General features: G+C 32.7%; 1 protein-coding gene and 1 pseudogene across 1 annotated transcript in view; both read right to left on the reverse strand.

Moving 5' to 3' along the window:
* The window catches only part of LOC149221043 (uncharacterized), a 232,396-nt gene that overhangs the window by 80,688 nt on the left and 125,203 nt on the right, over nt 1–26,505 (reverse strand). The window lies entirely within an intron of this gene.
* On the reverse strand, nt 21,849–24,784 carry LOC149221044 (vacuolar-sorting receptor 6-like; annotated as a pseudogene).

The following is a 26,505-nucleotide window of genomic DNA, read 5'->3' on the forward strand; positions in this document are numbered from 1 at the left end:
CTACCAACGCAAATGTTCTATGACATTGTACATAAACGTAATCTAATGAATTTTTTTTTTGTTTTTGTTTCGGCTCTATGTTTTTTATTATGCTATGTCATTTTTTTTGGCCCTCATTATTATTTTTTGCATTTCTTTCTTGATTTATCAAATTTGTAAGTTCTATAACTACTCTGACTTTGTGGCATTACTTTACAATAACGGTCTTCTTTGTTTACAAATTCAACATTTTTTTTCCTTTTTAAATAGCTATTCCATACAATATTTAAATAAAGATCCAAATAACTCGTCATAAAAAGCTCAAACGTTTTTTTAAATCGATATAACTTATAAAACATATTGCACTTATACATAGATCTATAATCCAGAATAGTCTGATATGTTTCTTTGTGTATAACTCTATCGACAATATTACAATACATAGCCTTTAGCATATACCGAATTTCAAAATATATTTAACAAATAGAAAAAATCGTCGACCAAATCCTAAAGATGTGATTTTTCTGAAAGACATTTATCTACAACATGGATCACAAAAGTCTTAGATCTAACACTTTCTCTATTATTTAACCATTGTTTCTGGGAATTAACGATTGTACTGATTATACTATCAGAATCAAGAATTGATTCATCTATTCATGATTTGCAATAAATCTTCTGATAACATTCTTATGGTATCTAGTTCATCTTCGAGACACCCAAGCATTTGCTGAAGTTCTAGTATTTTATGCATTAACATTAAAATATCTTTTCTAAGCATTAAGATATCTTGGCTAAGAATTAAAATATCTTCGCTTCTTGCTTGTACATCTTCCTTTGTGCCATTGCCAAAAATTCTTTGAGCCATTTCTTCAGTGTTAGTGCCAAATAAAAAAACAATAAACAAATTATTAAGCTATACCGTAAAACACTTAACAATTTTAGAGAAAAATGAACATTGACAAATTGCTTTTACATGAAACAAGCATATATATAATGTGTAAGAGGTAATAAGTGATCTAAATCACAAATTGACATTTAATTTCTGAAACAACATTTAACTACTGTAACCTTCAATGATAACCATTATCTAGTAATTGTTATCAATGTGGATAGTATTGGTTTGCCTCATCTTTAATCAGAAAAGACTGTTGTAAAGTATGTTACTTTAAATCATATACAATTTACTTAAATTCCAATTTGACATAGTGCAATTGACATGATTACATTTCATGATTAATTTACTTTACACGCTATAGAAATAGGTGTCGACATACTATTTTATTAAAATCATAAATCACATTCTATTTTCATTAACTAAAGCTTTTTTGTTAATAAATAAAAGTCTTTTCTGTAATTATTCACCGAACTAATGCCTATCTAACATATTTACTATGTAGACGTGCCATGCTACTGGCCAACTTTTACTTTGCAAAAGTAATTTTAGAACCTAGATGTTAATTCGCCACTTGAATGCATTTTTTCCTTTCTCGCATTATGCAGATATTAAATGAATTTTGTTCACTGAAATAAGTAATGTGTATCATTTATGTCTCATTGCCACTTCTAACTACCTAGACAAAATCTACAGTAATCACGTAATAAAACGTGTTATAAACACTAATGTTATACTACATAGATAAAGATTATAATATGCGATATCAAAGTTGATAAATGAAAATTGATACTGCACGTTAGATTTGAAATTTTTTGCAACCAAAATTAGCACTTACGTATCAGTTCCTCAATTTATTTTTACAAAAGCCTTTAATGAAAAATGTGAGTGTTCACATAATCAAAGCTTGAACGCTTCCTGCGTGCAATAGACTACCACATAACCAAACACAAAGCTTGTGTTTAATGATATTAGACTCTTGATATTTGACATTATGGAGATAGACATTACTTATCATTAAAATATTACAAAATAAAATACATAATATTTAATACTAAAATATTAGCAATAAAAAACATTATTTATAATTAAAATATTCACAATAATAATGTATTGGTCCATCGCCTGTCTCGATATTATTGCAAACAATAAATATAAATTCCTTCAATATGAATTAGTGATACACATATCAACACAATGAAAACATGAAAGCTTTCTCACTATAAATAACCATAAACAAATCTTCCTGCTCAAAGTTCTAATCATTGATTCCATTACAAGTTCTTTGCATTCTAGAATGATCCAACCTTTGCTCAATTGAGCAATGATATTTAGAAATACAAAAATTTACATAATTTATAACTAAAATATTGTGAAAAAAAAATATGCATTTTTCAATACCAATAACATTATTTTAGGAACTTGAATTTAACTCAATATATTGCCAAGCTCACTTCCAATTAGTGGTACCTACACAACATAGTCCTCTGTATTCACATTGCCATTGTGCGGAAGTTCATTGTATACAACTCGTTGTGTCAACCTCTGCACATCAATCTTCTGTACAATGATTAATTTTTATAATGCTATTATGTAATTACAAGGAAAAGCATAAATGGATGTATAGCCCTAATTCTTGTAATGATTAACCATTAATACACATTAACTATATTCTTTTGTTATAGTAATAATAGACTATGCATTTGGTAGAAGCAATGAATCGAATGAATTTGTAAGAATAATCGGGGCCACCGTAAAATAGTCTCAACACTTACAGTAAGAGCACTAACCTTTTATCCTATTCGAATAAAAGGATAGGATGTATCATAGCTACTCATGCTTGTGGAATCTAGCTCACAATGCATGTGGAGGAAGTTCTGAAAATGTCGTTGTGCAAAGCAAGCATGAGATAAGACAAAAGCGTGGGAGAAATGCAGATCCCATTTAATTAGCTAAAGAGACAAGTAGATACACATAATTTACGAGTAAATTATAAGAAACAATCATATAATTCCACCGCTTTCTGTGGTGGTATTGAAATTATTTAATACTAAAGTACCAAGTGCAGCGATTCACACATTGAATGCTTCATCCACATAATGGACTTTCCTCACTTCCACACATATGCTAATTTGAAACATTTACAATTGAAATTTAATTAAATAGTAGTAGTATACATTATTTAGAATTAAAATATTATCAATAATATTGCAAAAACAATGATATCTTACGCACAACACAAACTTGAAAGCTTCTTCTGCTACAAACAAAGCTTTTTATCAATGAAATGCAGTTTTGTACACAACTTTGTGTGCACTCTGCACTACTTTTACTCACTTGACTACTGATATGCATGATCTATAACTAAAGTATTAGTAATAATATTAGCAATAAAAGTGTTCAGTTCAAAGTTTGTACATCCACACAAAAACATTTTCGCACAAGAGCATAAACAAACAGATATTCGAAACATTATTTGCAATAAAAATACTATCAATAACATGAAAATAAATAATGTAATTATCTATAGAAATTTTACTTAATTGACTGCTAATATGCATTATTTATAACTAAAATATTAGCAATAATATTAGCACTTAGTGCAAAGTGTGTACATCCGTACAAAGAGAACTTCCACACAAGCAGATGTTCGAAATATACAAAATATTAGCAATAACTTCGTATATGTTAAACATTTACTAAAATAGCTATTCGCTTTGGTGGGGTCTCCACATATAGCATGTATGGAAAAAGTTGTGTGGACCAAGCAGTGTGGAAAATGTGGACCTCTTCGCACAATAGAGTTACGTGTCCAGATATAACATGTATAGAAGAAGATATGTAGTCATAGTCGTGGGGAGTAAGCAGTGCAGAACAAGCAATGTGGATGAAATACAAACCTCTCCGCACAAATACAGAAAGATATTCGAAAATATGAATATCACCAATAATATCGTATACCTCAATTACTTACTAAACTATTAGCAATACAATCCTTTAGTGGAAGAAATGCGGACCTATCCACACAATATAGTTACATGTCCAAATATAGCATGTATGGAAGAATCTTTGTAGTCGTCGTTGTGCGGAGCAAGCAGTATAGAATAAGCAATGTGGATAAAATACGGTCCTCTCCATACAAATACAAAAACAATTACTAGTTATGCGAAAGAAGCTATGCAAAGGTGACAATAACGAGAAAATGCAAGTGTGAAAAACACTCTCGAATAATGATATGACTACCTGTGCTGAGAAAGATATCCATAAAAAAATTGAAAGCTTCCTCTACATAATAATACTCATCCGCAGTTCAACACATATGCCTAATTATTTACAATTTAAATATTATCAATAATTGTGTGGAGATATTTATATTATTTTATTATTGGAAAATGAATACGTCATTACCGAGAAAACATTATGAAAAAGAAACCAATTTATTTTATTTTATTTTATTATTTGAAAACAAATACATCATTACTGAGAAAATAACTAATAACTTTTGTGCGAGAAACTTTGCCTATTGTGTGGAATCTAGCTCATTGTGCAGAGCTATTTATTTTATTTTATTATTGGAAAACAAATACATCATTACCTTTATTATTGGAAAACGAATACATCATTACTAAGAAAACAACTAATAACTTTTGTGTGAGAAACTTAGCCTATTGTGTGGAAGCGAGAAATTTAGCCTATTGTGCAGAACTTAGCTCATTGTGCAGAGCTTATAGCCTATTGTGTGTAACTTAGCTCATTATGCAGAGCTTATAAAGTATTGTGCAGAAATTGGTTCATTGTGCAGAGCTTAGCGCCTATTGTTCAAAACTGAGCTCATTATGTGGAGCTATTCATTTTATTTTATTATTGGAAAATGAATACATCATTACCTTTATTATTGGAAAACAAATACATCATTCAGAGAAAACAACTAATAACTTTTGTGCAAGAAACTTAGTCTATTGTGTAGAACTTAGCTCATTGTGCGGAGCTTATAGCATATTGTGTGGAACTTAGTTCATTGTGCAGAGCTTATAGCACATTGTGTGGAACTTAGCTCATTATTCAGAGCTATTTATTTTATTGTAAAATGAATACGTCATTATAATTGTTGATCTATCTTTTAGTGAAAATCATGTGGTAAACTTTTTGTCGACGTGTATCGAACCATCTAGTGCGGTTCATCATCAGGACAAGATAAAATACATCATTACTAAGAAAACACTATGCCAAAAATAATAATTAAATAGCGGTAGAGGCAGGGACTATGTTGCATCATAGCTATTACCCTTGTTATACTTTTACCAATTCATAATAACGCATGTTCTATCGTTCACTCATATAGTCAAAATTTAACGCAAATTATATCCATATATATATATATATATATATATATATATATATATATATATATATATATATATATATATATATATATATATATATACATTTTCCTTAAAATCAGGTCGAAAAATGAGAGAATAAGATTGTTAAAATTTGAAACATTTTCCTATTTTTTTTATGATAAATGTATGCAAACTAAATTTAGACCAAAATTTGTAAAAGTTTATATATGAATGATGAAAGAGTTCAAGAGTCAAGTACGTTGTTTAGAGTGATAATATAAGCTGGACTTCAATTATGATGTTATGAATTAAAATGTAAATGTAGAAATTTAATAGTAAGAAATTATAATTATAAATATATAATCTTTTAAAATGATTTAGGTTAGGAAATTTACTTAGTATATATAAAAATTTGGAAGCTAAATATGTTGAGCATACACTTACATTAAGGGGTATGGGTGGATTAGTGCAATACACTCATTTATTTATTCAAACATGTGATTTACGAGCATTTCTACAAGCAGTTGGATCCCTTAATTTAATTCATTTTAATTAAAATTAGGGATTTGATTTTCCAAATGAAATAGGGATTGTTTGAAGAAATGAAGGATTATTTCCTAATTAACATATAATGCACTATTTGAATTAATTTTTTGGAGGAGTTAAATATTTTAGGATTAGATTAAATATTTCCATGAATGGATGATTTAATACATCTTCAGTTGATCTCAAAAAACCATCATTGTTGTATATAATTAATATTTGTGAATATGAGAAGTGAAAGACATACATCGAATTGAGTAAACCAAGAAGGTTGAGTAGAGTCAAAAGGCTATAATGGCCCTTTAATGTCAAGTCTAGCTAAATCAGGGTTGATATGGTCGACAAGAAGAATTTTGGGAAGAATTCATCTATACAGTGAGGTTCAATAGAGAGATTCTATGAACAATTTTCATATATAATTAGCATCTGATCCTTGTGTAAATCATAGAAGGTTTGAATTGGATTTGGAATGAATGTGATGATTCATTTGAATGATGAATATATCGGTCAACGCAACTTTCGAGTTCTTCATTGTTGTATAAATAATTAATTGTTGTAGAGCGATCAAATGAGACCAAATCCTTTTCACACATAATAGAATAAAAATTATAGTGATTTGAATCAGTTGTGGTTCCATGTAAGGTTTTAATTTTGGAGTTTATCCAAACTCAATCTTCCTATTAATAGAGCTATTTCTAAAGGTTCCTCATAAAGGTTCCAAAGTGTGCATCAGTTGAAGGGAATGAGAATTTATTTGCTACACATTAGGTAGTATTGTAGTCTAGTAGTATAGTAGTTCGGTAGTCAAGTAATTTGGGTGTGAAAGTATCTGGTGTTAAACCCACCAAAGGTGGCATATAAGATTCCATATTTTGGAATTCATGCCAAAAATGATATAGATTGAAACATAGATATCCAGCTCTATCACGAGAAAAATATATATCTAGATCTAAAGAATTATTCCGATCAAAAGCGGATGCATATTAATAAAGATATATAGATTCCTAGAGAGGGAAAGTATAAGGATCATCTAGATCCTCTGATCAAGGTGCTAGTGGAAAGTTATTTAGGTTGAAAAGGTATTCATGTAAATAGTGATAGTGAGTTTAAGAATCATAAAAATTTTAGATTACATGAGAGGTTGGTTTTAGTACCTTTTGGAAAATCTCCCTATCATAGCATCGATTTTCATGGATGGTATATATTAAGCCCCAAGTTCTCAGGACTTAGAAGTTAGGGGTTACAATTTTTTTTTTCAATGCTAACTATGATTATATTGGGGGAGTTTGAAGAGCGTTGATGGTGTTGGTTAAAGTTTTAAACCACAATCCATAGTCTTGATTTAAGGGATTTTAAAACAATCCCAAACACTTGATATCAAAGCATGATTAAGGGGGTTTGATATAATTCAGTTTGGGTCACCATGTATGTGTGGAAAGTGGATGCATTGGCATAATTTTTGGTATCAGAGTAGGATAAGTACGCTCATGCGAATAATTGGAGAATTTGAAATCATTGCAACAATAAGAGTAAAGATAGTGGAAAAACTAGTGGTGGATTAACATAGGAATACTGAAGAAGAATTCAAGGTAGGAGATTACAGTAAGAATTCTTCTGAATTTGGATATTTTTCTAGAGTTTAAAAGAAGACACCAGTAAATTTTCAAGAAGATATTGAAATGAGACATGTAAGGAAGAGAGACTACACATACTAAGGTAACAAACTTATTCTATTTTATAATTAATTTGATTATATGATTGATAGGAGATGAGAAAGGAGTTGTATCTACATGAATGCATGGTTGGATAAGGAAATAGAGAATAAAGGATATTGTGCAAAGGAAAGCTAGGATACAGTAAAAATATTGTAAATTCAAAACAATTCAAACAAAGGAGGAGAGCTGGGTAGATTTGTTGATGATAGTTTTGATGAAAACTTGAGGAGATTGGTTGCAATACAAATCTTGTATGAGTTTGAAGAAAAGAATTCAAAATTTCTTGGAATTGCATATTTGATGAGATCTAAATGTAACATCATATTTATATTTTCAAATTAATTTGATAGAGAAAGTGTTGATTGCAGGTAGTATAAAAAATAGAAGAAATAAATGTGGCAAAGGCTATTGCAACAAAATAAAATGTAACAACTTCTAGATAAGGCTGTGTAGAAGTTGTTGAGACAATTCCACAAGATGATATTCTGGGTAGAATTGTTAGAATAGTGAATAGAGTGCATAAGACTAAGAGGAGAATAGGAAGATCGAGAGGTTCCAAAGAGAGAACTAGAAGTACCAAAAGACCAAGTTCAAAGGCGAGAATTTTGTTGAGGTATTTTGTAGAAAAGTGAAAAATACTTGTTATTGTAGAGGTTTGTTTCTAGATCATAGTTGAACATGGAAGAGCTCATAGAGAAAGAGATGGAGATGAATAAGGACAATCAAGAAAAAATTCCAGAGAAAAGCCACAACATGATGAAAGAAGATGCCATAGTAATTGGTGGAAGAAAGAAGTAGAATGATTTAGGAGGAAATTGACAAAGAAATTATTGAGTTAAAGGAATGGTTAGTGTAATCATGAAGTTTCTAAAAGAGAGTGAGAATGAAGACCAGAGATGTGGATGGAGAATGAAAAATCAAGTTACATGGCATGCTAAGAAATTATTTACAAGAAAGTTTAGTAAGAAGCTAAGGAACATGTTGAGAGATTAGTTGAAGAAAGAAGAACTTAAAGAATTGAGTATGAACTCAGAATTTACTATTGTGAAGTAGAGTATAGATAATTCCTTGGAGAAAATGATAAGGAAAATGTTGATGAGAGACTTGACAAGAGTCCCATGGATTGTTTGGAAAGTTCAGATCAACATAAGAATATGATTATAGAGACATCAAACGAGGCTAAAGAGCCTTATGATTTAAAATTGATAATTTGTGTATGAATGAAAGTTTTGTAGATGGAGGAAAATGATTAGAAACTATCATAAGGAGAGAGGAATATAAAATAATGATTTTTGGAGGCACTGAAGAAGAACAAAATCATAATATGTCATAGGAATGGAAGCGGAAGTGGTAGCATTGCCTCATGAAAGAAACCAAAGGGATAGCTATACATAGTCAAAGGCTGCAATTATTGAAGGACAAGTAAATATGGTAAAATTGGCTTGTAAATACAACCAAAAGGAGGAAAAAGAAGATAAAAAACAACATTCAAATATGATGTCGATATATTTAAAGAAGGAGATCAAGTTGTTGGACAAGTTACTAAAGGAATTTGAGTATAAAATTAGGAAATTACAACCTATTCTGAACAATATTTAGGAATACTTATCAAAGAATAAATGTTTAAAGCATCTAAATTTAGGAGTATTTTCAAGTTTATTATGTGTGTATAAATATAGAGAGTATAGACAAGGGAAGAAGTGACAAAAATGTCTCACGAGAATGAAAATTTATTTCATTCTGAGCAAGAGGACGATGACATGAACAAGAATATTTTGGCACGTGGAATGAGGTATGAAAATCTTATATAAGAAAATATAGATCTTGATGGAGAATTGAAGATGTTATAAAAATGGCTAGTCAATCCAAGGATTAAAGAGGACTGCAGAATGATTGCAAACATGAAGTATGAAGAGGAAGAGATGCATGAAACATTTAATGAAATTAATTTTAGTAATGGAAAATAATAGCAGGATATTCATTTGAGAATAATCCAACAACAGATGAATCCAATGAACGAGATGATGGGACATCCATATGTTTGCTAAAGAATGAGGGAAAACTTGAAGAATATACAAAATAAAGTGGTGCACAGCAAGAGATTGTCTTACGAGAAAATAGGAATAAGGAAAGCAATAAATGTAGCCATCAAGCGACAAAATATAAACCAAAATTTCAAAAAAAGATGAATGCACATGAAGGGACAATAAACTACACATTTGGAGTAAACAACAATGAAGATAAACTAGAAGTCACATTTTTGATTGATGATGGCTCTCAAGAGTCCAATAAAAAAAGTATTCAAGGTAATTTATTTATTTTGTGTGTAGATACAAGTAGAACCAAATTTTTTGGAGATGAAAATCAATATTTCATAAAGTAGTTATGGAGAAAGCTGTCAAGTACCTTAAACATCTTTGGAAGGATGTCTAGTGATGAAGAATGGAAGCTATGGGAATGGTGAAGGTCATAAAGGTTTTAAATTCTGAAGTACAACTGTAGATAAATAATGCCAAAATGTATTAATAGAGGGGTAAGATAGACATTAAAATAGGTGAGTTATTGATGTTGATGAAGAAATGGGTTAAGAAGAGGTATAGTGAAGTACAGAGAACAGTCAACAACAAAATAAATTTGAATGCAAAAGTTTGAATCAACAGAGAAAGTGGAGCAGATCAAAATAAAGTACAGAAATGGAAAGTGGAGGAAAACAACAACAAATCAACAAGAAGTAGAAGTGGAGAGGACATAGTTAATGAGAAAATTCAACATTAGGAAACAATTTTCATGTTTGAAAATGCTTATGGTAGCAAAGCTAGTGAACAACAGAAAAATAGAGTTTGGATCCAACAGGAGGAGAAAATGTAGTAGATGCACCTATGATTGAGAAATGTCAGACACCAGAATGGGAGCTATAGCTAGTTAAAATATCACAAAAATGTTTGAAGACTCATGAACATGAGTGCATGAATTATTTTACCATGGGATTCAGATGTAGGCCCATCTCTTCAAGTCAACAATATCTATAAAGCCTTACCACATTTACTAAAGGGAACTGGTTTCCTTAATTTGATTCAATTCAATTAGAGTTAGGGATTTGATTTTCCAAATGAAATAGGGATTGCTCGGAAAAAAGAGGGATTATTTCCTCATCAACATGTAAAGCACTATTTGAAGTAATTTGTTGTAGGAGTTAGAGATTTTAACTTTAGATTAGATATTTTCCATGAATAGATGGTTTGATCCATCTTTAGTGGATCTAAACAAACTATCCTTGTTGTATATAATTAATCTTTTTGAACACGAGAAGAGAGAGAGGTAGATTGAATTGAGTAAGCTAGGTCAGTTGAGTAGAGCCAAAAGGCTATAATGGGCCTTTAATGTCAAATCTATCTGCATTAGGGTTGATATAGTTGATAAGAGGAATTCATGTATAGAGTGAGGTTTAATAAATAAATTCTATGACAAATTTTCATATATGAGTAGCTTTCTTATTTTTATGTAAATCATATAAGGTTTGAATTGGATTTGGAACGTATGTGTTGATTTAGTTGAATGAGGAGTATATTAGACAATGCGACTGCCAAATTATTCATTGTTGCGGGATGAATTAATTGTTGCTGAGTGATAAAATGAGACAAAATACTTTCCACACATACCAAAAGAAATGTTAGGTTGATTTGAATCAATTGATGTTCCATGAAAGGTATTAATTTTGGGGTTTATGTTGAGCCAATCTACCTATTAACAAATCTCTTTGTAAAGGTTCCTCATAAAGGTTCCAAAGCATGCATCGGTTGATAGAAATGGGAATTTATTTGCCACAAATTAGGTATTCCAATAGTTTGGTAGTTTGGTAGTTCAATAGTCAAGGTATCTGGGTGCGAAAGTATTCGATGTTGACCCCATCACAGGTGGTAGTTAAGATTCCAGATTTTGGAATTCACAAAAATGTTATCCAAATTGAAACAAAGGTATCTAGCTCTATTATGCGCAAAGATATATCCAGATCTAAATAATTATTCGAATGAAAAGAGTATTCATATTGATAAATATATCCATATTCCTAAAGCAGGCGAGTATAGGGATCATTCGGATCCTCAGATTGAGGCATTAGTGCAATGTTATTCGAGTTGAAAAGGTATTAGAGTAAATAGTGATATCAAGTTTAAGAACCATCCAAATTAAGCAAAGTCTTTCGGTAGAAATCACATAAGAGATATTTTTGGCTGATTCATTTCGAACCAACAAGTGTGGTTCATCATCAGGACCAGATGAAGAGGCAGACCATGGCAAAGACTTAAATAGAGTGCAATGTAGAGACATAATTTCCAAGTAACGACTATATTTGAACAATAATATTTAAATTATGATATTAATTTATTAATATATTAAAAACAAATATTATTAAGTAACGACTATATTAAACGACTAGTTTTTGAAAAATAATATTTAAATAATGATATTATTTTATTAATTTATTGAAAATATTAATAGGTAATGACTATATTTTTTTTTTGTAAAGCTTGGTAGGACCTTCTGTTTTCTATTTATAAAAGACAAGTTTACACCACATATGTGAGATAGGTGGCCTCAACTTGCCCAGTGGGAAACCAAGTCTGTTGGCCACCTATCCTCGTTATAAGCCATCCAAAAATAATATAGTTTCAGGCGATCTACCCAAGCTATATATGTATCTATATCATGATAAGAGTCTAAGTGTCTATCTATCATAAGCATACATCAGTAAAAGTAAATGATATCCGCAAGAAACCAAAAAAGCATCCTGGAACCTGACTATTCCTTCTGATCTTCTGAGGCTGAGTCCACTGGAGCCGAGTCTTTGGCTGAGTCTCCAGGCATGTCCACCAGCTCGATAATACAAGGGATGTGCCTTTGAATATGATCTAGGTGAATGTCCTACTTGCATAGCTGGAATTGAATGGTCTGCAGGTCTTTCTTGTAGTTGGGCATGTCCTGGAGGGTCATGGCCATCCCCATTGATAGTTTCTCCATGGCCTTCCCCAGAAGGCTCTTCATGAGCCAGTACAAGTATAGTGTCTGCTTAAACTACGTGAGTCTGCCCCTAGTATTCCCAGGATCCGGGATTACCTCTCACCATGTCTCCATTTCCTCTTCAGATTCCTCCTCCTCCTTTATATGTTCCTCCCAATCTTCTAAAATCTTGTGGATGCCTACATCCGTTCTGACCCTGTACATTGTTTCTGCTTCACTGATGAGCCGTTCTACTGGCTTCCTCCCACACCTAGGTTCCGAGGTGCTCGGGTCTGCTACTCTAGGCAGCTCCCTCCCCCTTCTGCCTCGTCCTCTGCCACGTGCTGGTCTAGCCATCACTTCTTTTGTGCGAGCCTGTTCACACACAATTCACGTTAGTTCACGGAGCATAGGTTCATGCCTTTCCAGGTTGCTATTGATTCCCCTCCCCTCACATTTCAAGCCACAATTGCCTCTTCCTTAGTGCCCCTCTACCCAAGGATGCGGAGCCTCTCCTCTGCCTGAATTATCAGCGCCCCTCCCCTGCCATGCAGTAGCCTCTCCATCTTTCTGGTTTTGGCATATCTCTCCCCTGCTCTCGAGGGTAATATCCTGGTGCCCGACTCGAATTATGCTTACGACGCTCACCGTTAGCCCATCGAGCCAGGTTACCATCACTCCCTCTCGCATATCCTTCCCTCACCCCTCTATCCTATCCTGCTTTTGCTCCTCTCTACCAAGCCGAATTGCCTTCCCTCGCTCATGCTTATCTACATTCTACCCTCCCTCCCTGGTAATCCAGCTATCATGCTTAATTGCAGGTGGTTTCTCAAGGACCCAACCTCGCTTATCTCTCCCGATTCCAGTCTCTGGCTCGGACCCATTTCCCATCCCTCCCATCATGTGGTGGTCTCCCCAACCTTTACCCCAATTCCCCTCCCTGGTTTGTTCCCTCACCCCCCAACCATGGAATAACACAGAAAGCATTGAAATGGGCATGTAAGGCCAGTTAACATACCTGGAGATGATGCATTGAGGACTTTGCTGGTCGCTTCCCTGGCTTGCAGCGTCGTTTCTCCTTCCTCTCGTATCAACTATGCTCTTCCCACCAACCTACCTACTTTCATAATCCTCGTCCTCCTTTCTTTGTCCCATCACCCCTCCTGGCTTATCCTTCCCACCTCCTTCACTACCCTGGCACTGACTGCCACTTCTCCCTTGCCTTCTGTCAGTTGTCATGCGGGAGGCCACCACACCCATCGCCATGAGCGTGTGGGATGCAGTGGGTAGTACCCGTCCCTTATGTGGCCTCACTACCATCCCTGGCAGGTGTACTCAGGCACACACCCCTATCAGGGGATAGGTAATGACTATATTAAACGACTAGTTTTAAAAAAATAATATTTAAATTAATTTATTAAAAACAAATATTACTAGTTTTTGAAAAATAATATTTAAATAATAATATTAGTTTCTTAAAAATATTAATAAGTAACTGCTATATTAAACGGCTAGTTTTTGAAAAATAATATTTAAATTAATTGATTAAAACCAAATATTATTAGTTTAAAAAAATAATATTTAAATTATGATATTAGTTTATTAATTTATTAAAAAAAAATATTAATAAGTAACTGGTATATTAAACAACTAGTTTTTGAGAAATAATATTTAAATTAATCTATTAAAAAAATAAATAAACAAGTAAATAAAATAAAAATAAAATAAAAGTCAAACTCTAAAGAAGGAGGGAAGTCAAAAGTTATAAAAATGAGTTAAGATTGACTTGCCTCCTTCTTTAGAGTTTGACTTATTTTTTTTTTAATAAATTAATTTAAATATTATTTCTCAAAAACCGCATGTTTAATATAGTGGTTACTTATTAATATTTGTTTTTAATAAATTAATAAACTAATATCATAATTTAAATATTATTTTTCAAAAACTAGTAATATTTGGTTTTAATAAATTAATTTAAATATTATTTTTTAAAAATTAGTAATATTTGTTTTTAATAAATTAATTTAAATATTATTTTTCAAAAGCTAACCATTTAATATAGTTGTTACCTATTAATATTTTTAATAAATTAATAAAACAATATCATTATTTAAATATTATTTTTCAAAAACTGGCTAATTAATATAGCCGTTACTTAATAATATTTTTTTAATATATTAATAAATTAATATCATAATTTAAATATTATTGTTCAAATATAGCCGTAACTTGGAAATTATGTCTCTACATTGCTCTCTATTTAAGTCTTTTCCATGGTCTGCCTCTTCATCTGGTTCTCATGATGAATGACACTTGTTGGTTTGAAACACGTAGGCCAAAAAATTCTCTTATGTGATTTCTACCAAAAGATTTTTCTTAATTCATTATGGATCACAGAAGCTTGAATACAAAAACCATCAAAATTCCTAATTGTGAGAGAGGTTGGCCTTAACACCTTCTGGAATAGTGCCCAATCATAAAATAAGTTTTGTGGATAGTATATATTAAGACCTTGGTGTTCAGGGGTTAGAAATTGGGGATTGTGAAATTGTTTGCAAGGCTAATTGTGATTATATTGGGGGAGTTTAAAAAGTGTTGATGGTTCTAGTTAAATTTTAAACCCTAATCATATTCTTGATTAAAGGGATTTTTAAATGATCCCACAAACATGAGATTGAAGCACAATCAAGGAGGTTTGATCAAATTTAGTTTGGGCCACCATGTATATGTGGAAAGTGGATGCATTGTCATCAACATTCATGAACCATAATAAAACAATGACATATGAGATATATAAAACTTCATTTTATAATTATTTGTAGGAAACAACCTATTGTTATAAATATTTGTAGGCACTAACCTACTGGAAATGCCAATACTCACTATTGCAAATATTCATAGGCACCAACCTACTAGAGTCACTAATCCACACTATTGTAAATATTCATAGACACCAACCTATTGGAGACACCAACCCTCATTGTTGTAAATATTCATAGTTACCCACCTACTTCACTAAGTCTTCTTGTTGCTTCTTCCTTCACCTTGCTTGCTTTCTACTTCTTTCTTCACTAGGTTTACTTCTCCCAAAACTTCTTGTTTTTGGGTACTTCCAAAGAATGAACTTGTACGCTATGACACATATCCATTTTTCAATTATGATTATGAAAGTTTTACTTGAGGCATTTCTATATGTCTCCTTTGATCTATGAAAATTTCTCAATCTTGAAAATCCTAGAAAATAAGTTACATAAAAAATTCCAAGTAAACTTGTTTGAAATTGATTTTAGGATCATTCAAAAACCCTAACTTGTACATTACATATCTTTGAAAGCATATCGAACAAAAGTTTGAAATTTTTACTTGCACTACCAGCTATATGCCTTTAGAAGTCTTTGAAAATTTCATTGTCTAAAACATCCCATAAAATACTTTATAGCTAAAATGCTAATTTGACATGTTTGAAGTTGATTTAAGGACTATTCTAAAACCCTAAATTTCACACGACACATATTTGAAAGTACAATGAACCGAATTTTGAAAATTTTACTTGCACTATCGCTATATGCCTCCATAGGTCGTTGAAATTTCATTACCTAAAACATCCCATAAAATAATCTATAGAAAAAATGCCAAATTGACCTGTTTGAGGTTGATTTAAGGACTATTATAAAGCCCTAACTTCCACATGGAACATCAAAAGAATTGTACTGAACCAAAGTCCAAAATTTTTATCAACTTATATGTCCTTAATATTTCATACTCTGAAACATATTATAAAATAAGTTATAGTGAAAATGTCAAACCAACATGTTTGAAGCAGATTTTATGAGCATTTAGGAACCCTAACTTCCTCAACGCTTATGTTTGAAAGTGTAGTAAAATAAAGTTTGAAATTTTTACCACATGTACATGAAAATATATCCTCTATCTCCTTGAAGTTTCATAGTCCGAAACATCCCAAAAGAAAAGTGATGCGGGAGCATCCAACTCAAAGGGAATTATTTTAAATAATAGACATAGGGGTCATGCATTAGTTTCCTAAATTCCAAGTCACTTTAATATTTAGGCTTTTAATTCGATATTCTCAAATAAAACTAGGAGAGCTTTTAGGCATAAAAGGAATGGATGTGGATCATTAAGTGATAAGGAAAGCTTTTCTATTTTAGAACAAGGAAAAGATGAAAAGATGCTTTTGCCATATGTATGCATTGCATGAGCTTTAGTGGAGTGATTTTAGGATTTTTTTTGTCATGCTAAGTTTAATAAATTAGGGAGCCTCAAAGGCATGGAAAGCAAGGAGTGTGTGAGGAGTGAGTGTGAGAAGTGAGCAAGGATTCTCCTTGGGAACCTTCGGGCAGTTTGTAAAAGGGCCATGGATTTGCATATCTGGCCATGAATATAACTGTTGTGAATCGATGTTGTATATGGTTCTTATTTGTTTTCTCATGCGCCATCATGATGCGTTAATAATTGAATTAGTTTTCTTTGGTGATGATATACAGCTTTAAATTATGGTTGCGCACATGCCTCTAGTTTCCAAGAGCTCTCATATCTCCCACCTCTGGTTTATAATTGAATGATATACCTGCAATATTATTATCACTGTTTGTCCATATACCGGCGCCAGAGACTTTGGAATTGGTTGTGAGGGATTTTACAAAGCAGTATTACGATGAGTTTGTGGATAGAAGGAACATGGTTTTGCGTTCATTCGGAGCTGGGCTTTACGATGTTTAACCTTTGGATTAAAATTGACGGTTGAAGCACATGCAAGCAGTGCTATAACAGGCGTATATATGGATCAACTGGCAAGCGTAGAAAGTGGACATGGGTGCAGTCAGTCCATGAGCATATTGAGTGCGTAAGTGAATATATATAGATTTTCCGCGTATCATAATCCATTTGAAGAGTATGTTTGCTTGCGGCGGAAGCTTTAATGGCGTAACCAGGTTCTATACTTCTGTTGAGCGTATGCTCCATTCATAAATCGTGACTGTCACATATATTTAGCTTCGGTTGCGCAGGGAGGAGGCGTGAAATCGTTATATATATCAATTACATGTGGCTACGAGGTATGATATAGCGTTTATATATATATGTACCATGCTGTGTAAACCCTCCACGCATAATTCCAATATTGTGCTGTATAATTCCACTGGATATATAAATATATTGTGTGTATGGCGGCCAATTGAATATCGCTGTTAAGACTTCGGCAAAATCGCCACTGGTTGATATAAGCAGATAAAGATTAAAGGTAAGGGCGCAATCCAGCAAATATATATGAGATTGTTTATGGAAATGTCCGAAGAGTTCAAGATTCGAATGTTGGTATGGAAGGTTTTTTTTGTGGATTGAAATGATGGTATGGCGCATCTTTTGTTGAATTATGAATTGGGTCATGGTTTTTATAAATTTTCTTTAAATGTACACCCTGGAGTGTGTTGAGGTGCATGTTTTATGTGCACGGTTGTCGAGGATCCTGGTAGGAGTGGCCTGGGAGCGGCCTGGGCTGCATCAGGTGGTATCAGAGCTAGAATGCTCAACTAAAGATGTTTTTTTTTTAGAATTGAAGTGTGATGAATGATTTTTAAATTTGATATGCAGACTACACAAGTGAACAGGATTGCAGAAGAGAAAAGAAGACAAGATCATGCAAGGTCTTAAGAGGTGAGATTATTTTCTGGTTTGAAATTTATGAATTGAAGTTTATGGTTGCAGAAAAGTGGCAGTGAACCTGAAGAATCCAATAAGAAATTGGATAAAGAGGACAACTGAAGTGTTCTCAGGAGAGAGAAGGAGATTGCAGAAGCCTAGAGGGAGCAAAGGTGTTGCTCAGGAGAAGGTTCTAGACAAAGGACCGTGCTTACCAAAAGAATAAGTAAGGAGAGCTTAGTGAGGTAAGATTGCAGCCAGGAGGACTAGCTGTTGCAGAGGCTTGTTGCAAAGGAGAATCAACAGGGGTTGAAGAAAGTTGCAGATGAGAGAAGCCTACAGGAGCAGTAGAGGATGCTCGAAAGGTTCCAGCAGAGGACCAATGACTACCAAAAGACCAGATCCAGAGGGAAGGATTGGTGAGGTAAGTGGCAGCAAGAGAGGTTTCTGTGGTAGAGGCTTCATGCAACTCATAGGTGAGGAACTCATGGCGAAGGAGAAGATGACTACTGATAGTCATAGCAGAGGTTCAGGAAAAATCCACGGTAGAGGACATAAGAAAGAGGATGCCAAGGTAAATGGCAAGAAGATGAGTCCAGAGGAAGTTGAAATGGAAGAATACATCTGTGAACCAGAACAAGGAGAATTTCTGGGAGATAGTGAAGATGAAAGCTTGAAGACTGAAACTTCAAGTAAGACCAAAGGGTCATATGGTTTTAAATCTGACAATTTGTGGATGTTTGCAGGTGAAAGACAATTGGCTGATATTGTCGTGAAGAAGGAAAAAGACCAGCAGAATCAAAATTCTGTTCTGGAAAAGCAGAAGGTAGATGGGCCTTATATACAACTGGAGAAGGTGATCATGGAGAATCAGAGAAGAGGTCTAGAGAAATGGCACAGAAATGGGATGACTGCAGGAGTTCGAGAAAGAGAGATTGCAGTAATGAAGGTACAATTGCAGGTACTGGAAGAATGGCTACAAGAGCAGAAAAATCAAAATAGAAAATGGATCTTTCCACTGAAGGGAAAGAGAGTGATTTGGCGACAGTTGCAGAGGAGGTTGAGGCAAATTGTGATTGCCTTGTTGAAAAAGGGACTTAGAGTTCTTGCGCCAGAGTTGGAGTTTGAAATTCCCACATGTAGATATATTAAAAGAAAAATGTTGAAGGAAGCAGTCAAGATTGAAAAGTCTCATGATTTAAAAACTAATGAGTTGCACATGTTTGCAGGTATAGAACAAGAAGATAAACAAGCTTTAGAGTTTGTGCAAGAAGAATTGAACCTGAAGGCTGTTCAGATCGATAATGAGTTAGAAAGATCTCAGAAGCAGATGGAGAAGAAGGAGTCTAATCAGGATGTTGATGCAGAAGAAGTGGATCAGTCTGTAGCACGGATAAGCGAAGCAACAGTTGAGTCTGTTAAAACTGGAAGTTTATGTATGAATGTAGTTGATGATGATATGCTTCAGCAATGCTACAGAGAAATTGCATTGTTGGAATATTGGTTGGAGAATCCAAAGTATGACAAGGAGATTGCAGCAGATGAAAGAGTTCAGTACAGTGAACGAGAGCAGAAAGACATCCTGGAGATAGATGATAAGAAGGCGAGACTAGCTGACAGTCTCATGGTGAATACGAATCAGCATACTGATGTGCTGACAGAGAAGCTGGGAAGAAACTCAGAGCAGCATATTGAAGTGTTGCCAGCAAAAGCTGAGGAAAAAGTTGCAGATGAAATTGCAGGTGACAAGCAAACGAATGTTGCAGAGGGACAGGAAGTTTGGGAGGCAGCAACATTCATAGTGACAGCTAGAGCAACATGTGGGGTGACATTTATGATGGCAGCTGAGACAACACTAGCAGCAAAAGAGGCACTGATGCCTTATATTTTTTATTCTAACAATTGTTTTGTGAGTACAGGTCTTACTGAAGAAGCTGGAGAAAATCTGCTAGACAAAGAAATTGAAATGATGAGGCGGATGATGATGAGGAAATTCCGGAAGAGACCAGCAGTAGTGAAACAAAAGAGAAGTAGCAAGACGAAGACAGCAGAAGATTGCAAGAGTACAGCTAGTGGAGCAAAGCAACATAAAGTGTGGAGACCTGGAGAAGAACAACAGACAGAAGCAGCGGAAAATGCAAAGTTACAGTACAAGATATGGGATCCAGGCAAACATAGATCTGAACACATGATCAGGAGATCATGAAATTTTTCTACCTTGGGAGTATGATGCGGGAGCATCCAACTCAAAGGGAATTATTGTAAATAATAGACATAGGGGTCATGCATTAGTTTCCTAAATTCCAAGTCACTTTAATATTTAGGCTTTTAATTAGATATTCTCAAAATAAATAAATAAAACTAGGAGAGCTTTTAGGCATAAAAGGAATGGATGTGGACCATTAAGTGATAAGGAAAGCTTTTCTATTTTAGAACAGGGAAAAGATACTTTTGCCATATGTATGCATTGGATGAGCTTTAGTGGAGTGATTTTAGGATTTTTTTTATCATGCTAAGTTTAATAAATTAGGGAGCCTCAAAGGCATGGAAAGCAAGGAGGGGTGTGTGAGGAGTGAGTGTGAGAAGTGAGCAAGGATTCTCCTTGGGAGCCTTCGGGCAGTTTGTAAAAGGGCCATGGATTTGCATATCTGGCCATGAATATAACTGTTGTGAATCGATGTTGTATATGGTTCTTATTTGTTTTCTCATGCGCCATCATGATGCGTTAATAATTGAATTAGTTTTCTTTGGTGATGATATACAGCTTTAATTTATGGTTGCGCATATGCCTCTAGTTTCCAAGAGCTCTCATATCTCCCACCTCTGGTTTATAATTGAATGATATACCTGCAAGATTATTATCACTGTTTGTCCATATACCGGCGCCAGAGACTTTGGAATTGGTTGTGAGGGATTTTACAAAGCGGTATTACGATGAGTTTGTGGATAGAAGGAACATGGTTTTGCGTTCATTCGGAGCTGGGCTTTACGATGTTTAACCTTTGGATTAAAATTGACGGTTGAAGCACATGCAAGCAGTGCTATAACAGGCGTATATATGGATCAACCGGCCAGCGCAGAAAGTGGACATGGGTGCAGTCAGTCCATGAGCATATTGAGTGCGTAAGTGAATATATATAGATTGTCTGCGTATCATAATCCATTTGAAGAGTATGTTTGCTTGCGGCGGAAGCTTTAATGGCGTAACCAGGTTCTATACTTCTGTTGAGCGTATGCTCCATTCATAAATCGTGACTGTCACATATATTTAGCTTCGGTTGCGCAGGGAGGAGGCGTGAAATCATTATATATATCAATTACATGTGGCTACGAGGTATGATATAGCGTTTATATATATATGTACCATGCTGTGTAAACCCTCCACGCATAATTCCAATATTGTGCTGTATAATTCCGCTGGATATATAGATATATTGTGTGTTTGGCGGCCAACTGAATATCGCTGTTAAGACTTCGGCAAAATCGCCACTGGTTGATATAAGCAGATAAAGATTAAAGGTAAGGGCGCAATCCAGCAAATACATATGAGATTGTTTATGGAAATGTCCGAAGAGTTCAAGACTCGAATGTTGGTATGGAAGGTTTTTTTTGTGGATTGAAATGATGGTATGGCGCATCTTTTGTTGAGTTATGAATTGGGTCATGGTTTTTATAAATTTTCTTTAAATGTACACCCTGGAGTGTGTTGAGGTGCATGTTTTATGTGCACAGTTGTCGAGGATCCTGGTAGGAGTGGCTTGGGAGCGGCCTGGGCTGCATCAAAAAGTTATAACTAAAATGTCAAGATGACTTTCTCACTCCACAAATAACATTTTTCCTCCATTTTTAAAACCTCCAAGACGATTCCCTAAATTCTCTTGAACACCTTAGGTCTATTTTTGTTTGAATGGTCTTGAAATGAACTCATCTATTATTTATTTATAGTATTTTTGTGTTCACTTATGGGGCCAGCTTGTAAAACTAGATAGGCTGACCTATGCTTTCTGATCCGGCTGACCTAATAGAACCTTTCATATCCCTTGATTCCTATGGAGTTAAAGGGAGTTCCATATACCATTATAAAGGTCTTAGAATACAATTTTCAACAATATATCCTATGTTCCCATTTGATATCGGTATTTAGAGTAAAAATTCCTTCAGATATAGGGTATCCAAACTATGCATAAAAAAATTGAGCATCTAAACAATGTCACCAAGAATCTTCTTCTAGAAATATTTATCTTGGACATTCATAGTCCTATCCTATCTTCGACATCAATGCCAACAATATTTCCAACAAAATATACCAATAAACTATGACCTAACAGGAACTGAGACCTTGTGAGATAGAAACGTGGACCTCTATCCCAAAGGGATTTTATCATTTAGATCACACTAGACTAATATAGAACTTGTAAAATTTAAACCGAGATAAGTAAAAAGATTTCATTCCTAGTTTTACCAATTTCATTAGTTTAATTGGAAAGTCATTTTATTTCATGCAAGTGAGTTATAGTTTTACCGATTTCATCGGTTTAATTGGGAAGTAATTTATCTTTTTTTTCTTTCTTTCATGCAAGCGAGTTATATTGCAATCTAGAACATCAATATTATCATGTAAAAATCAATATTCTGGGTTGAATTATCAATGTTATTGGTTAATTGAATATCAATAATATTTACATTTTATTATTTCTATTTTTTAGAAATGACCTTGACCAAGAAATTGATAGGAATTTTTATGATGGATTGAAGGGTCAATGCTATTGGTTATTTCATGAATATCCATAATATTCCCATTTACCACTTTAAAGGAAAAAAATTCTTGCTTTTCTAGCATTGGACACAATATATTTAATACTGAAAAGAATAGCAACTACACAAAATATAGTACATCACTTCTGTAAACGTGCACAAGTTTTTAAACAAACACGTTTCAGGAGTGTTATTATTTGTACATTTTATTGTAGGGATATTACGTTGCATTTCTCTTATATATTTGATGTTTGAAGTATTATATATTAACTCAAATAAATTATAAATGTACCGTACACTCACAAGCACTTACATTAGTTTTCTTCTATCAACCACCATTATTTGTTAGGCATTTATTTGTCTCAATATTTGCATAGAAAGTTTAAAATATAAATAGATTTGAAAGCCAAAAAGATTTCTGAATCTCAATAAACTAACATCAAAATTGTAGGGTCTACATCCATTAAAACAAACTAGTGGTTTTGCAGTTTCTTTAAATCTTGCATATAAAGCATTTAATACAACAGTTCAATCTAGCTTCCATGATAGAGATAAAGATAATTCATATTACTATGAAATCCATCAATATTAAAAGAGATAGGAGTTGATATAAAATATATAAAATAGAAATGCATATGATTATTCGTTTATGCAATAATTCCCATGTCATAGAAAACATAATTGAAATAATCAAAGGGATGAAATAAAAGAGACCTTGATATTACACATTATTAATTCCTAGAGTTAGTAGGATAGTTATATCTCCATGAGTGTCGTCTCTAACCTATAATACAAAAATATACCTTTATAAGTCTACGTTTCAGTCATGTTATGATGCATGAGAAGAAAAAATTATTCAGATCTATCATCTAAACATAAAAATATGACTAACCTAAGCTTCCTTTTGCGCTTTAGGTACATGTTTGTCTACATCCGCTTCTGGATCAACCATGCATTTTCTAATCTCATCAACACACAAACCTGTTTCAGTCATGTTATGATGCATGAGAAGAAAAAATTATTCAAATCTATCATCTAAACATAAAAATATGACTAACCTAAGCTTCCTTTTGCGCTTTAGGTACATGTTTGTCTACATCCGCTTCTGGATCAACCATGCATTTTCTAATCTCATCAACACACAAACCTATCCAAATGTAGACAAATAAGATTGGAATTGTTACGCAAACCAAACAAACTTGGAAAAATTCCTAATTTTTAATCCGTAATAAAATTTAAACTCATTTAATGATTTGATGAATTCCTTATGAAACTCTTTATTATATTTCTTATCCTTCATAGATAATCTATTGTGGAAGTTTGTACCATTGTCCTACCAAATCCATGGTCTTCTGCTTTCATAGAAACCCTATGGACACAAAGTTTCATGAGATTGTCCTTTACAAGATCCTTTCCATCATAGCCTTCACTCAAATCACAGTTTAAGTGTGGAGCATTGTACCTTCCATGATTAATTATGCATTATATTTGCATGGTCTAGTCAAACTAAAACCTTCAACATAGTATTGCATTATATAATGGGGAGTAAATAAAGTGTATCCATGCTTTTCTAGTATTTGATCACGACCCTTGAACTCTCTCACAAAATCCATCTGATCATCACATGTAGGTCCACACAAATTGTTGATGTTTGTCGAAAACTAATATTCAATGCAGTCATTTGGGTGAGGCATGATTTTAATTTAATCAAGTTTAATGGTTATGAATTCATCCTTTTCCAAAGTCTTTTTCAATTCATTCCTAAAATATTTCTCAATTAATGCAGATGGAATTGATATCTTGTCAAGGTAAATAGTTGTTGTCTTGTCTCCTTCAAGAGAATCCATTGTTATGAGAGGTTCGTTACGATCATATGCAACAAGAACAACATCAATGTCCATGTTTTGTGTAACAAATAAAATGGACTATTAGGAAATAAAAATAGATGAATTTCATATTAAAGATTACTTGCACACTACCCAAACTAACATAAGATGAATTCATCCCCACACTAGTAAAATGTCAATGACATGCAACCTATGCAAGAGACAAGGATACATGAAAAAACCCATAGATTTTTAAAAATACATAAACAATATATAATCTACCCATATGTAGGGTAATGATTATCATAATCTTTGTTTAAATACAACCAGTACACTTTTGCTTTATGGAAGACAACCTCTTTTGGGGGAGTTGTGACACCATAAGGAACATCTGTCTTCCTCAAGACAATATCAATGATGTTGCAAGTGTAAAAATGTGATTGCATGTATTTGTAAATATGTCTTCAGAGAATCCAATCAAATTTTCATTAACTAACTTTCTCTAATAAAGAAATGAAGACCCATTTACCCACTTAAATCTTTGAATCAGAGAAGTTTGTAGGGCTAGACAAATTAATTATACACTCAATTGTGTGTCTTGAATCAATTAAAAGGAAAATAAAAGAATATATGTGGCCTTCATCATTGAGGTAAGATCCAATAAACCAACTCTCTTCAGTATGGGTTGATGGAATGAGAAATCCAAATTCTTTGATAGAACATCGATTACAATGAGACAAAAAATAAGGTTTTTGAAAACAACATGCGAATGTTTACAAACTACTTGAAATCTTGTCAACACTCACAATGAAACTTAATGAAATATTAACTCAATAATCTCAAATGAGAAAAACTTCCAAATAGTTTCATCCATGAAAAAAAAGAATTTTTGAAACCAAAATAAACATTGAACATTATATATTGAAAACAAAAAAATAATTAAACTCTATTAAAATATATATTAAAATGTTAGAGTGAAACTATATTAATATGTTAATGTGAAAAAAAAATATTTAAATGTAAAACTAGATTAATATAAGGTCTATTTTAAAGTATAGATTAAACTATTTTATGTTTATGTATTTGAATTAGATTTTGTATTACATAAATTTCTTTTAGATATATAGTTTATACGGGTTATCCCTATTTTATATTTATATGTAAAACTAATTTGAAACCCTATAAAATGATATATTAAATGTGAAACTATGAGTATATTTGATATTAAAGTATATAACCAAAAATATTTGCTTACATTAAAACTAAAAAAATGAAATAAAGTGAAGCTTCTATTAAAACTATATAATTTTTCTTAATATAAAATTGAATTAACGTTAATTTTTCTATATAAATGTAATTTCAAACCCTATTAAAAAAATATGTTAATAATAAACTATTAATATAATTGAACTATTTTTTGAATTATATGGTGTTTTCGGATATTTAATTTTATATGTAAAATTATTAATACGAATGCCTATTTTAAAATAATATTAAAATATTATAGGAAAAATTGAAATTATATTAATGTTAAAAAATATATATTTGAATGTTAAGTTATATTAATGTAATGGTTATAATATAGAATTTATATTAAAATCAACATAGATTTATTTTAATTTTAGAACTGCTAGAGAAATCAAAATTTTTAATTTCTTATTGAGTGTCAAATCTGAGGAAATGTTTAAGCTTCCAGAAATTTTATTACTTTCATTTTTTTCTAGATATTTAATTAAGATGAACCTATGCTAGTTCTTAACAATATTATTTATTATATAAATTTCACTTCTCTATAT

Source organism: Pinus tabuliformis, chromosome Q, assembly GCF_031772625.1.
Source record: "Pinus tabuliformis cultivar Carrire ecotype Pingquan chromosome Q, CPIR1, whole genome shotgun sequence".
NCBI classification, from domain to species: Eukaryota; Viridiplantae; Streptophyta; class Pinopsida; order Pinales; family Pinaceae; genus Pinus; species Pinus tabuliformis.